Here is a 12,023-nt window from a genome sequence, read left to right as displayed (position 1 = left end):
TATTCCAGGACATTGCGTGTTATGATCACAGGAGCTTCCCCATAAATACACAATTGACGCAGAAATTAGGTTTAGGTTATTGGCATAATTTTGGCCACAACAGATTACAGATTGTGAGTGGTTTGCTTAGGCATTAGTTCCGACTAGCTGCATGTGCACCCTTGCAGGGCAGCGCTGACCATTGGACTCTGGCAGAGGTCAGCAAGGGAAAACATCCTGGGGGAGCATTGGTCCGGGTACAATGACCCAAGCTCAACCCACATGCTGCCAGGGGCTCTTGCATGGCCCTAACCCCTGGAAGGGGATCAGACAAAAGCATGGCGAGCCCCTGGATTCCTTTAACAGAATACCCTAGCACTGGAGGGGCGGGCACAGCCTAACCACATCCCCTCCACCACCACTGAACCAATGCCTAACTGCCAAACCTTACAAAGTTGTGACGATTTGCTACGCAGTAGGTGAAACCCAAGTGGCACCAGCCAATCAGCCAGTTGGGGAAATTCCTACCGGGCCCCTGTCCCAAAAACAGATGACCCACAATGGCATAGCAAGGTCAAGCAAGACCCTAAATATAGGGAGGGTGGGCGGGTGATTCAGTGCACATCTGCGATAAGAGGAAGCTCAACGCAGCATGCAGTGGCATATAAAGGTCCCTCGATTAATGCACAAACGATCCCATTGGCCAGATTTTACCCCAGCAACTGAGGGTCCTCCAATCAGGTGTTGTGGCTTATCTAGTTGCTCCCCACCCACAACAATGAGGTCGGCCTTGATGATCTTACTGCAACGCATGCTCTCTTTGAGGAGGACACGATTTATAAAGAGACTACTTTCCTCCATAAGGACTTTATTTTGCTGTCTTCCTTCTCTGGTTCTAACCACATGTGTGAGCTTAACTATGCATACTATGCCCCAGATTTTAGTTTTCGTTCTCTCATGGATGGTCTTCTCAAGTAGATAAGTTTATATAATTGCCTTTTGGGTCCCAAGGCAGTTTGTAACAATAAAAGTATAATCTTGACACACAAAAACGGAGAACAGTAAAGCCACTATAAAAACAAACACACACAGAGACACACATTAAAAACGAACAGTGAGCTAAGTTAACATCCAGTTCAAGGCCATTAAAAACCTACAAAATAAAAATATATTTACTGCCTGCTTAAAGACCATCAATGAAGAAGCCGTTTGAAGTTCTCTTAGGCTGTAATTCTAACACTACTCATTTGGATTACGTCCCATTAAATTCAGTAGGATTCACTTCTGAGTATACATCGTAATGCTTGCACCATAAGCATCTGCTAACTGGCTTAAAAAACTTACAACATATCCTTATTCATATCTACTCCATGGTAAATTGAGTTCAGTGGGTCTTACTTTCAGATAAGTGAGCGTAGGTTTGCGTCCTTAAAGGTAAAGGTAAAGGTACCCCTGCCCGTACGGGCCAGTCTTGACAGACTCTGGGGTTGTGCGCCCATCTCACTTAAGAGGCCAGGGGCCAGCGCTGTCCGGAGACACTTCCGGGTCACGTGGCCAGCGTGACATCGCTGCTCTGGCGAGCCAGAGCCGCACACGGAAACGCCGTTTACCTTCCCGCTGGTAAGCGGTCCCTATTTATCTACTTGCACCCGGAGGTGCTTTCGAACTGCTAGGTTGGCAGGCGCTGGGACCGAGCAGCGGGAGCGCACCCCGCCGCAGGGATTCGAACCGCCAACCTTTCAATCGGCAAGCCCTAGGTGCTGAGGCTTTAACCCACAGCGCCACCTGCGTCCTTAGAGGTGTCCTATTCCCTCACCAAATTCAAATTGTGCATTTTCCAGGTCTGGTCTATTAGCACCCACACTCAGACAAGAAATGGGCATCAGCTCTGCACAGAGGCTGAATAATAAGGTGAAACAGAATGAGTTAGGGGCCTTCCCCACACCCTGAGTCAAAGCACAATACCAATACTCCCAAATCAGATCAGGATGTGTGGGATTTGTAAGAAGCGAGGCTGCCCAAAATGCTGTTGACAGAGCACTGAGAAGTTCCAGATTGGGGTTAGTCGTATAAGCAGAGCAGCAGATTTTTAAATTTAAGTTAAATGCTTTTAAAATCCGAATTCACTGTACTTTAGCAAGAATAAGCATTGTTGACATTCTTCTTCTTCTTCTTCTTCTTCTTCTTCTTCTTCTTCTTCTTCTTCTTCTTCTTCTTCTTCTTCTTCTGTTTATTACCCAACCTTCATCCTAAGGCCCTGGGGTGGGTTACAACATTAAAAACAATATCAGAAACAATTTAAAACAAGGATATATTGTAAGTCCTATCATGGAGGTCTTTGGTTAGATGACCCAAACAACCTGCAGGAAGGTTTTAAAAATGTACAAGCAAGAATATGCACCACTTTGCCTGCTCATAACTATTTTAATGTAAGAAAGAACAAGAGCAAGGCATTGTCATACTACTAATTATGGATACAATTTCTCTTTAAAAAGCTGTGCCTGTTTGCCTGAAATTTAGCAGGCTTAATCTATTCTCTGGAGAACCATGTGCTTGTAAATGTGTTCCACTTTGGCCAACAGCAGGGAACATTTCAGCCTTTTAAAAATTCCCAATTACAGAGATTGGGGAACAGAGGGCTTTATTTTATACAGAGGGGCTAGGAAACCAAAGCACAGAAGTGGAGAGACCTCAAAGTTACACAAAACAACAGATTTTTGTTTTGTTTTTTTTTAAAAAACCACATAGTTACATGTGCAAGGCAAACCTGAGGGCTTGTGCACACACCTCTAGTTTCACAGCCTCTTCCCAGTCTGCAGGTAGGGGCAAGCTGATCATTTAAATGGCTGGTGCAACCAGCTACCTGACTTGCCCATAAATTAACATTTACTGTCAACAGGCAAGCCATGGCAAAGCTAACAGAAATTTTGTTCTTTGTTGCCATCCATCTGTCTTGAGAGACAATGGATTTTCCTAACAGAATAGCATAGTCATAATATCAATGTTTATATTTCTCAGCACTCTTAAAATACATTCAGGTGTGGTGTGGTCTCTTGAGCGTGCTTCCCATACATTTTCAGGAATCTTAAAAGGGTCTTGGTTTGAGCCTAGGGTACCCAGATGCAAAAGAGGACAGGTCTACTGCACCTTTAATAGTGGTGTAGAAGAGGGAATTTCAGCAAGCTTCACTGAAATCCCCTCTTCTCTCTTGCATCTGGCCACTGTACTTGACTCAAATACTTGATCACAGATCAAGCTTTAAAAGGAGATTAGACACATTTACAGAAAACAAGCTTGTTTGTTTATTGTTTGTTGTTGTTTCAACCATCATGGTCATATCAACCACTGAAAAAAAGTATTATACATCCTATACAATATATACATAGATACAACATTAAAGCATAATACCAACCAACACACACAAATATAAAAACTTATTTGTATTTGTGTTTCATTCGCAATTAAATCTTTATAGTCCACTATGTTATCCTCAATGAACATTCTCCTCAAATTTTGGGGAGCAACTGCGAATCTCACAACTTTGTCACAAATTTGTCAAAACCAGACAACAAATGTGTGATTTTCACTTGGTCATCCACATCAGGTATCTTACATAACAAATCAAGAATAAACTTAGCTCTCGGTTCAGAATACAGAAAGTAAGTATATGCAGAGAATAAGATACCATCAAAATTTTTCAAACCCCAAACTGGGATGTGCTCCCAGGCAAGCCATGTGACCTGTGACTTACTCTTGCCTTGAAAAAGTGTTTGTGTGTGTGTGTGTGGGGGGGGGGGGTGAGATCTTATGTGGCACCCAAAAATGTGGCCCCAAAAATTGCTTTTTTGGGGGGGGGATGAGAGTGCAGCATGAGAACATGTGAGATTGCAGCACCCAAAATGGCTGCCGCAATCTTGTGTGAAAAAATGGGGTGTCACTTTTTCCAGAGCACTTGGGTGTTATGGAATAAGGCTATAAATTACTACCAGTCATGAAGGCTATATTACCCCATTATTGAAGAGGATGTGCCTCTGAATCCCAGTCTGTTAGGTATTGAAGTTCTCACCCTGGCCACCAGGGGTATTGTGTATATAGTTTTCACTCAGGTCCACATCAGTTACTTGGGAGCATGGGTGCAGAAAGGGAGATGGTGGAAACCGGTGAACAAATTTAAGAAGGGTGCAGCTATCGGCCTGCTTATCACATGAGGGAGGGAGTACACCTTAGTTACTCATGTCCTTTGGTGCGCTGACCTGGTAAACAGAAAACCATGGTTCTCCTCCCAAGAGAACAAGCCTCAGCAAGCTATTCCCTGTATTTTGCACGAATGAGAAAGAGAAACATTCAAACAGTTCTTTCTTATGCGCAAATTTGAGGAATTAGGGGTTTGTTTCAAATATACTTTGAGAACAAAACAGAAACTGAACTGAAAGTTTGATCCTGCCTTGTTCTCAGTAATTCTAGTTTAAACAGGCTATAGTCTCCAAAGTTCACACATCACATGAAACTATGGTTAGGTTAAAATTGAAAGTAGAAGCTTCTGATCTGCTTGCAGGCAGAAAAGAAGATGAAAAGGGAGGGAAGTACTTGACCCCAAAACTTGTAGCAAGCTCATTCTTGTAACAGGAAATGTGGCTTTTAATCTGCAACCCTAAATATGTATTCACAGAAGTGATCCTTGCTGAACTCAGTGTGTCTTACTTCCAGATATGTGGGGTTAGTATTGTAGTCTGAATGAATATTGTCTTTGGAAAATTCAAAGAATTAGAAAAAGCAATATTTTATTTTGTGGGGTGTGTGTATGAAGTGGGCACTTTTGAGGTTTTCTAGTGCTAGTGTTCTTAAGAGGACCAAAAGTAAACAGCTGCATTGTGCTTAATAGAATTATTCAACAGAGTTTTTTAAGAATCACTGGGCTTTTTTGTGTTGACTACGAAACAGAAAGTCTAGATGGATAACTTATTTAGAGCTCCCATTAAAAATGTTTTGATTACCACTGAATTGGACTATCCTAACATTGAAAAAGAAAACCCTGGATTTTTCCCCAAGCCAGTTCTTGGATGCTGGGCTCCCTGATTTATATGCAGTGTTCAAGTAAAATTGCAGATCCTATTTAACTGAAATCTGCATCATCATTACATAGTTTACCATTTTCTGCTTTCAGTGAACCTGCGATGTATAAACAGAGAAAACACAAATCCATGAAGGCAACCTATTCATCGTAAGCAAAAGCATTTGTGTCTCATTTCAACTAGCATAAATTGCTGCAAATTACATGAATAAAGTTCAAGTTGAGTTTGTTATAGACCTTAGGATGCAGTCTGGAAGCACTTCTGTTCTGAGCACATGAAGCTGAAGCTGGAACTTAAGTGTGTTTAATTGTTTATTGCATAGCCTACAGGGCTTGTTTCAAATTATTTAGGCCATGGGACATTTAATTGGGCAGGGCGTGTCTCCAAGGGTTGTTGTCTCTTTCCTGGCTTAGCCTTGTAAAGACATATGGAACCATCTGATCACGAAGAACCAGATGAACTGGGGATTGTTGGGGATTGTAATATTATATTGTTACTGACAAGTGGAGTAGTCAGGTAAGCAGCACACAGTCAGCACTAGAGCAGCTTTCTAAGTCTGCTCTTGGAAAACAGAAACCACACTAGAGGCTTATGTTACAGGGAAAATCAGATAAGAAAACGTGACATGACATTTAAAACACACACACACACACACACACACACACACACGCGCGCGCGCTAGAGGTGCAGTCATCATGAAATAAGGTTGCCAGGGTGATTTGATACATGAAAGGAAGACTAGGTGATGATGTCTATGTATCTCATGAATTTTGTTTTCTTTAAGCCTAGCCCAATCCATAGCTACTATCTATGGGAAAAATTTACAAATGCACTACTAATTTAAGACAATTCAAGATCAGCATGCTCACCTGCTAGTGTTTCAAAGGAAGAGCACAGCTGAGGAGCAAAAACCACAGAAACAAAGCCAATCCCATCTGGGACACATGGTACCTCCAGGCTGCCACTATTTTGTGGGAGGGATTTAAATGCACACCGGGGATTTCAGTTTGTGCAATTAAAGTGGATTAAAGCACTGTGTCACCCTTGCACAACCCACTTTTTTTTTTAAAAAAAAAAGATGACTGGACTTTTTGTGGTTAGGAAAGTGAAGGGGAAATGCACTGAAAAGTGTGGGAAGACTAAAGGGAAGACCTGCTACATACTAGCAAATCAAGGTTGCCCAATCAAAGCTAATTTGGACCTCCTGTACAAAACCCCTCCTGTGTGAGTGTCTGAGGGCCCTGCTCCTTCCTGCCATTTACCACCTGGCCCAGGGTGGGGCCTGAAGTCTCATAAGGACTGCTGCACTCCGCTGCCCAGGAAGACTCTCCTGTGTGAGTGTCTGGGGGCCCTGCTCCTTCCTGCCACTTACCACCTGGCCCAGGGCGGGGCCTGAAGCCTCGCAGGGACTGCTGTGCTCTGCTGCCCAGGAGGGCTCTCCTGTGTGAGTGTCTGGGGGCCCTGCTCTTTCCTGCCACTCACCATCTGGCCTGGGGCAGGGTTTGACGGGCCGCATTAGGACAGTTGCTGTTACTGCTGGAGGGGTGCAGAGTGCTTTTAAAATGTTTTTAAAATTTTCTTTTGAATTTTTTGTATGTGGGGTGGGTGGGGGTGGGGTGGATGTTTATTGGGCCTGGGAATTTGTTTGATTTTACGTTTTTGTAATTTTTACTGTTTTTTGTTTGTATTGTTTTATTGGGGTTTTTTTTTAAGTGTTATTTTGTTCTTAAGGGGAGGGGTCAGGGCTGCCGGGGAGTAGGTCCCAGCCAACAAAATGGCTGGGGCATGTTCCACAGGGGGGATTCACTGGGACAACCGATCTCAGTGATCACGGGTAGGAGGAGGAGTTACGCTAAGACCAGACCATGTCATTACAGAGGAGGCAGGTTTAGTCGTTGTCTGAGGACTATCCCTGCCTCTGGGTCTGGTCCTGACCGGATGGATACGAGAATCAGCAAGGGATACCCACATGACCTGAAGGTGCTGCTGTGCAATGCCAGGTCAATGATTCATAAGACCACTGCCATCCATGACTTGATCATGGATGAAGGACTTGACCTGGCATGTGTAACAGAGACTTGGTTGGATGAAGCAGATGGGCCTGTCCTTGCCGCCGCTTGTCCACCAGGTTTCTCTTACACACAGCAACCCAGGTCATGTGGGCGGGGAGGGGGGTTTGCAGTGGTTTTTAGGAAGTCATTAGTTTGCACCAGGCGTCCTATTGGGAAGACCCAGTTTTCCAAGTGCATGTTCTGGAAGTTGGGCAATAGGGGCAGTACAGGATTCCTTTTGGTGTACCGACCTCCCTGCTGCACCAAGGATTCCCTGCCCGAGCTGCTTCAGGTTGTGGCGGATGTTCTCCTGGAGACACCTACCTTGGTTGTCCTAGGGGATTTTAACATCCATGCCGACACGACCTTACAAGGGGCCGCTCGGGACTTCGTGGAAAGCATGGTCTCCATGGGGCTGTCCCTGAATAAGTCTGGCCCAACCCATAGCCGCGGACATGCCTTGGACCTGGTGTTTACCTCTATGGATGTTGGTGATCTGAAACTAAGTAAAAGTGAAATGAAAGAAGTGCCATGGTCAGATCACTTCCTGGTGCAACTGGACTTCTCTGTGACCCATCCCCTCTGCAGGGAGGTGGAACCGATTCAGATGGTCCGCCCCCGCCACTTAATGGATCCAAATGGTTTCCAGAGAGTGGTAGGGGATGCTTTATCCCATGTTGATGGCCTTTCAGCCGATGTGGAGTTAACCAGGGCTATTGACTGTTTGGCTCCGAAGTGCCCTTTCCGATTGCATGGAGCCCGGACAGCCCCGTGGTTTTCCATGGATCTGAGGGCAATGAAACAATCGTTGAGATGGCTAGAGCGCCGGTGGCAGATAACTCATTCCGAATCTGACCGGACACAGGTTAGAGCTCAACGTCGAGCCTACCAAGTAGCGATAGCGACAGCGAAGAAGACTTTCTTCACCGCCTCTATTGCATCTGCAGAAAACAGCAGCAGGAGACTTTTTCAGGTGGTTCACAATTTAGCGGAACCACCTGTGACATCGGGGCCCAGTACGGGCCACATGATCTCCTGCAATGATTTTGCAAAGTTTTTTGCAGATAAAATCGCTCAGATTCGGGAAGAAGTAGACTCCACCGTGGGAGCAGGGCCAAGGCGGGAGAGTGCTAGAGTCCTGTCTAGTCAAGTTGTGTGGGATCAATTCCAATCTGTTACCTCCAAGGATGTGGACAGGCTGCTTGGACGAGTGAAGCCAACCACCTGTCTCCTGGATCCTTGCCCATCCTGGCTTATAAAAGCTAGACGGGAAGGACTGGGCGATGGGCTTCGTGGGGTGGTGAATGCTTCCCTCCGTGAGGGAGCCTTCCCAGACCCGCTGAAAGAGGCGGTTATTAAACCGCTTCTTAAAAAACCATCTTTAGATGTGCCCACGATGGCCAATTATCGCCCAGTCTCAAATCTTCCATTCTTGGGCAAAGTGATTGAGAGAGTGGTTGCTGAACAACTCCAGGCACGCCTGGAAGAAGCGGACCATTTGGATCCCTTCCAGTCGGGATTCAGGCCTCATCATGGGACTGAAACTGCCTTGGTCGCACTGGTTGATGATCTCCGGCGGGCTAGGGACAAAGGTGAGAGCTGTTTCCTAGTTCTGCTGGATCTCTCAGCGGCGTTTGATATCATCGACCATAACATCCTTCTGGACCGTCTTGAGGGGCTGGGAGCTGGGGGCACTGTCATACAGTGGTTCCGCTCCTTCCTCCTGGGCCGTGTTCAGAAAGTGGTGGTAGGGGATGAGTGTTCAGACCCCTGGGCTCTCACTTGTGCGGTGCCTCAGGCTTCTGTCCTCTCCCCCATGCTTTTCAACATTTACATGCAGCCACTGGGAGAGATCATCAGGAGGTTTGGGCTGGGCGTTCATCAATATGCGGATGATACCCAGCTCTACCTCTCTTTTAAATCAGAACCAGTGAAGGCGGTGAAGGTCCTGTGTGAGTGTCTGGAGGCGGTTGGAGGATGGATGGTGGCTAACAGATTGAGGTTGAATCCTGACAAGACAGAAGTACTGTTTTTGGGGGACAGGAGGCGGGCAGGTGTGGAGGATTCCCTGGTCCTGAATGGGGTAACTGTGCCCCTGAAGGACCAGGTGCGCAGCCTGGGAGTCATTTTGGACTCACAGCTGTCCATGGAGGCACAGGTCAAATCTGTATCCAGGGCAGCTGTTTACCAGCTCCATCTGGTACGTAGGCTGAGACCCTATCTGCCTGCAGACTGTCTCGCCAGAGTGGTGCATGCTCTGGTTATCTCCCGCTTGGACTACTGCAATGCGCTCTACGTGGGGCTACCTTTGAAGGTGACCCGGAAACTACAACTAATCCAGAATGCGGCAGCTAGACTGGTGACTGGGAACGGCTGCCGAGACCACATAACACCGGTCTTGAAAGACCTACATTGGCTCCCAGGACGTTTCCGAGGACAATTCAAAGTGTTGGTGCTGACCTTTAAAGCCCTAAATGGCCTCGGCCCAGTATATCTGAAGGAGCGTCTCCTCCCCCATTGTTCTTCCCGGACACTGAGGTCCAGCTCTGAGGACCTTCTGGCAGTTCCCTCACTGCAAGAGGCCAAGTTACAGGGAACCAGGCAGAGGGCCTTCTCGGTAGTGGCGCCCACCCTGTGGAACGCCCTCCCATCAGATGTCAATGCGATAAACAACTACCTGACATTCAGAAGACATCTGAAGGCAGCCCTGTTCAGGGAAGTTTTTAATATGTGACATTTTAGTGTATTTTTCATCTTTGTTGGAAGCCGCCCAGAGTGGCTGGGGAAACCCAGCCAGATGGGCGGGGTACAAATAATAAATTATTATTGTTGTTGTTGTTTAAAACATCAGGTTGTTTGCAAGAAGGAAAGTGACAGGAAAATGCACTGGAATGTGTGGAGTAATACTTGCTTGACGCAACATCATTTAACCGCTTTGTAAACAAATCAGGATGAATGCTCAATAAGCAGGTTGTCTGGAAGTGACTGTATTCACACCAGAATTTCACTTATCTCTTAAGCTTTGCTCCAACCCAGAGACTTCACCTTTTAAATATTTCACCAGTTGTGTGTATTTACCCAATCAAAAGGGATAATCCAAGGTGACTAGGATCCAAAAAGCTCCTTAGGTGCACCCAATGGGATATTGGACTCCCCCCCACCACCACTGGACAGCTTAATCCTGCCCCCTCCATGCCATAACAGTTTCGTGTGTGTGTGTGTGTGTGTGTGTGTGTGTGTGTAAGTGTGTGTCAGTCAGTTTGGAAAAACGTAAGTCCAGAGCCCCCTTGAGTTCACAAGATTGGTCCATTGTTCTTGAGATTCTGGCTGAGGAGAAGAAGGTTCTCACCATGTGCACAAAATATTCTGCAAAGGAGGATGCAGTGCATTCCAGCCCCTCACAAAGAAGAGGGTGGATTAATGTGTCACAGACATTCATTAAAACTGTAATAGTGCCAGAGCATGAATTTGGAAACAATAGCCTAGCTATAGAGAAAATCCAAATTAACCAGTTTAACCGGTTGGCTTTCTGCCATAGCACATCCACTGATGGCACAGATGAACTAAACTGGATTGATCATTGCCCAATTGTTCCTCGCTTCTTTGTGAACGGAAATATGAAAGGGGGGGGGGAGGTCTACATGTACCCAGAACTGTGAGGGGAAGAAAAGCTTGCCAGCTCCAATTGTTTTTCCAGCCAGCTCCAGATGGTTTCTTTCTAGACATGCTTGGTTAATGAGGCAACTTCAATTGCTTATCTATGGGAATGCTGTTGACTGTCTTGCTCATACCATCTTCCAGAGAAGATACCACAACCACATGAAAAAGTGGTCTCCCAGTTGCCGCAGCATTGAATTTGCATTGCACCTCTTGTTGCTTGACTTCCTAGCTTATTATTTGCTCTGGGAATTCCCAGTTGCTGGGAATCAAAAAGCAGGAGAGTGCTGTTACACTCAGGTCTTGCTTGTGGGAGCAGTAGGTGGTGGGGTGGGGTGGAGATGCTTACCTGACCTCCCAGCAGGTAAGTAGCTGCTGCTTACCAGGAAAGAGAGTTGAAGGAGCAGAGAGGGTGGTGCGGTGCAAATGCTGTAGGAGTGCCAGATTGGCTCTGCTGGTGTGCTTGCACTGTGCTAACCATGCTGCTGCCTAATGAATCCCAGGAAGTAACTGCAGCCCATCTGCTAGGAGGTCAGGTAAGCACCCCCTCCCTGCTATGTCATCCACTGCTAGTTTGTAGGGGAAAAAAATAAGAGAAGACTAGAGCCCATCATTCCACCTTTTACAATCAAGCAGTCATTTTTTTTCTAGTTTTTAGCTGACATCCCATTTCTGGTAATGAACCTGTTGGCAGCCTGGACCTGACTCTGCAAGGTCCACCCCAGCGCTTAGTGGATCAGGGCCTTTGGACATTGCTGAGGGACACAGGGCCCATTGGCAGTGTAGGCCTGGATCTGCAGGGCACGGGGTGACATAGAAAATGGAGGCGATGCACACAGGATATTTTATTCCAGAATAAATGAATTTGTATTTGTTTTTTCCATAGAATCCACACACCATCTAGATCCTTTACATATTTTTTGCCCAGAAAATGCCCAGAAATTGCTCACTTCTTGAGAAACTGGTTTCATTCCAAATATAAAAGTTCATTGCAGATCCGTTCTGCACTAGCCCTCAGTGTGTCCATTTGAAAACAGATGAAAACAGATGTATGTGCTCCCAGCAATGCAGTGTGCACATGAATCCACACCTGCCCAATGACACTGTGAGTGTGCATATATCAAGATTGTAATTCCCACGTCCTTCTTCATTCATCTGGGGCCTGTGCAGGGAGTAAAAGGTGTGGATAACCAAATGAAGGGGAGGCTTTTTAGACATGTATCAAATAACCACCCTAATCCTTCTGGATGATAGGATCTAGAAC

This window comes from Podarcis cretensis (genome assembly GCF_951804945.1).
Source record: "Podarcis cretensis genome assembly, chromosome: 4".
NCBI classification, from domain to species: Eukaryota; Metazoa; Chordata; class Lepidosauria; order Squamata; family Lacertidae; genus Podarcis; species Podarcis cretensis.
This window is presented reverse-complemented; position numbering follows the sequence as displayed.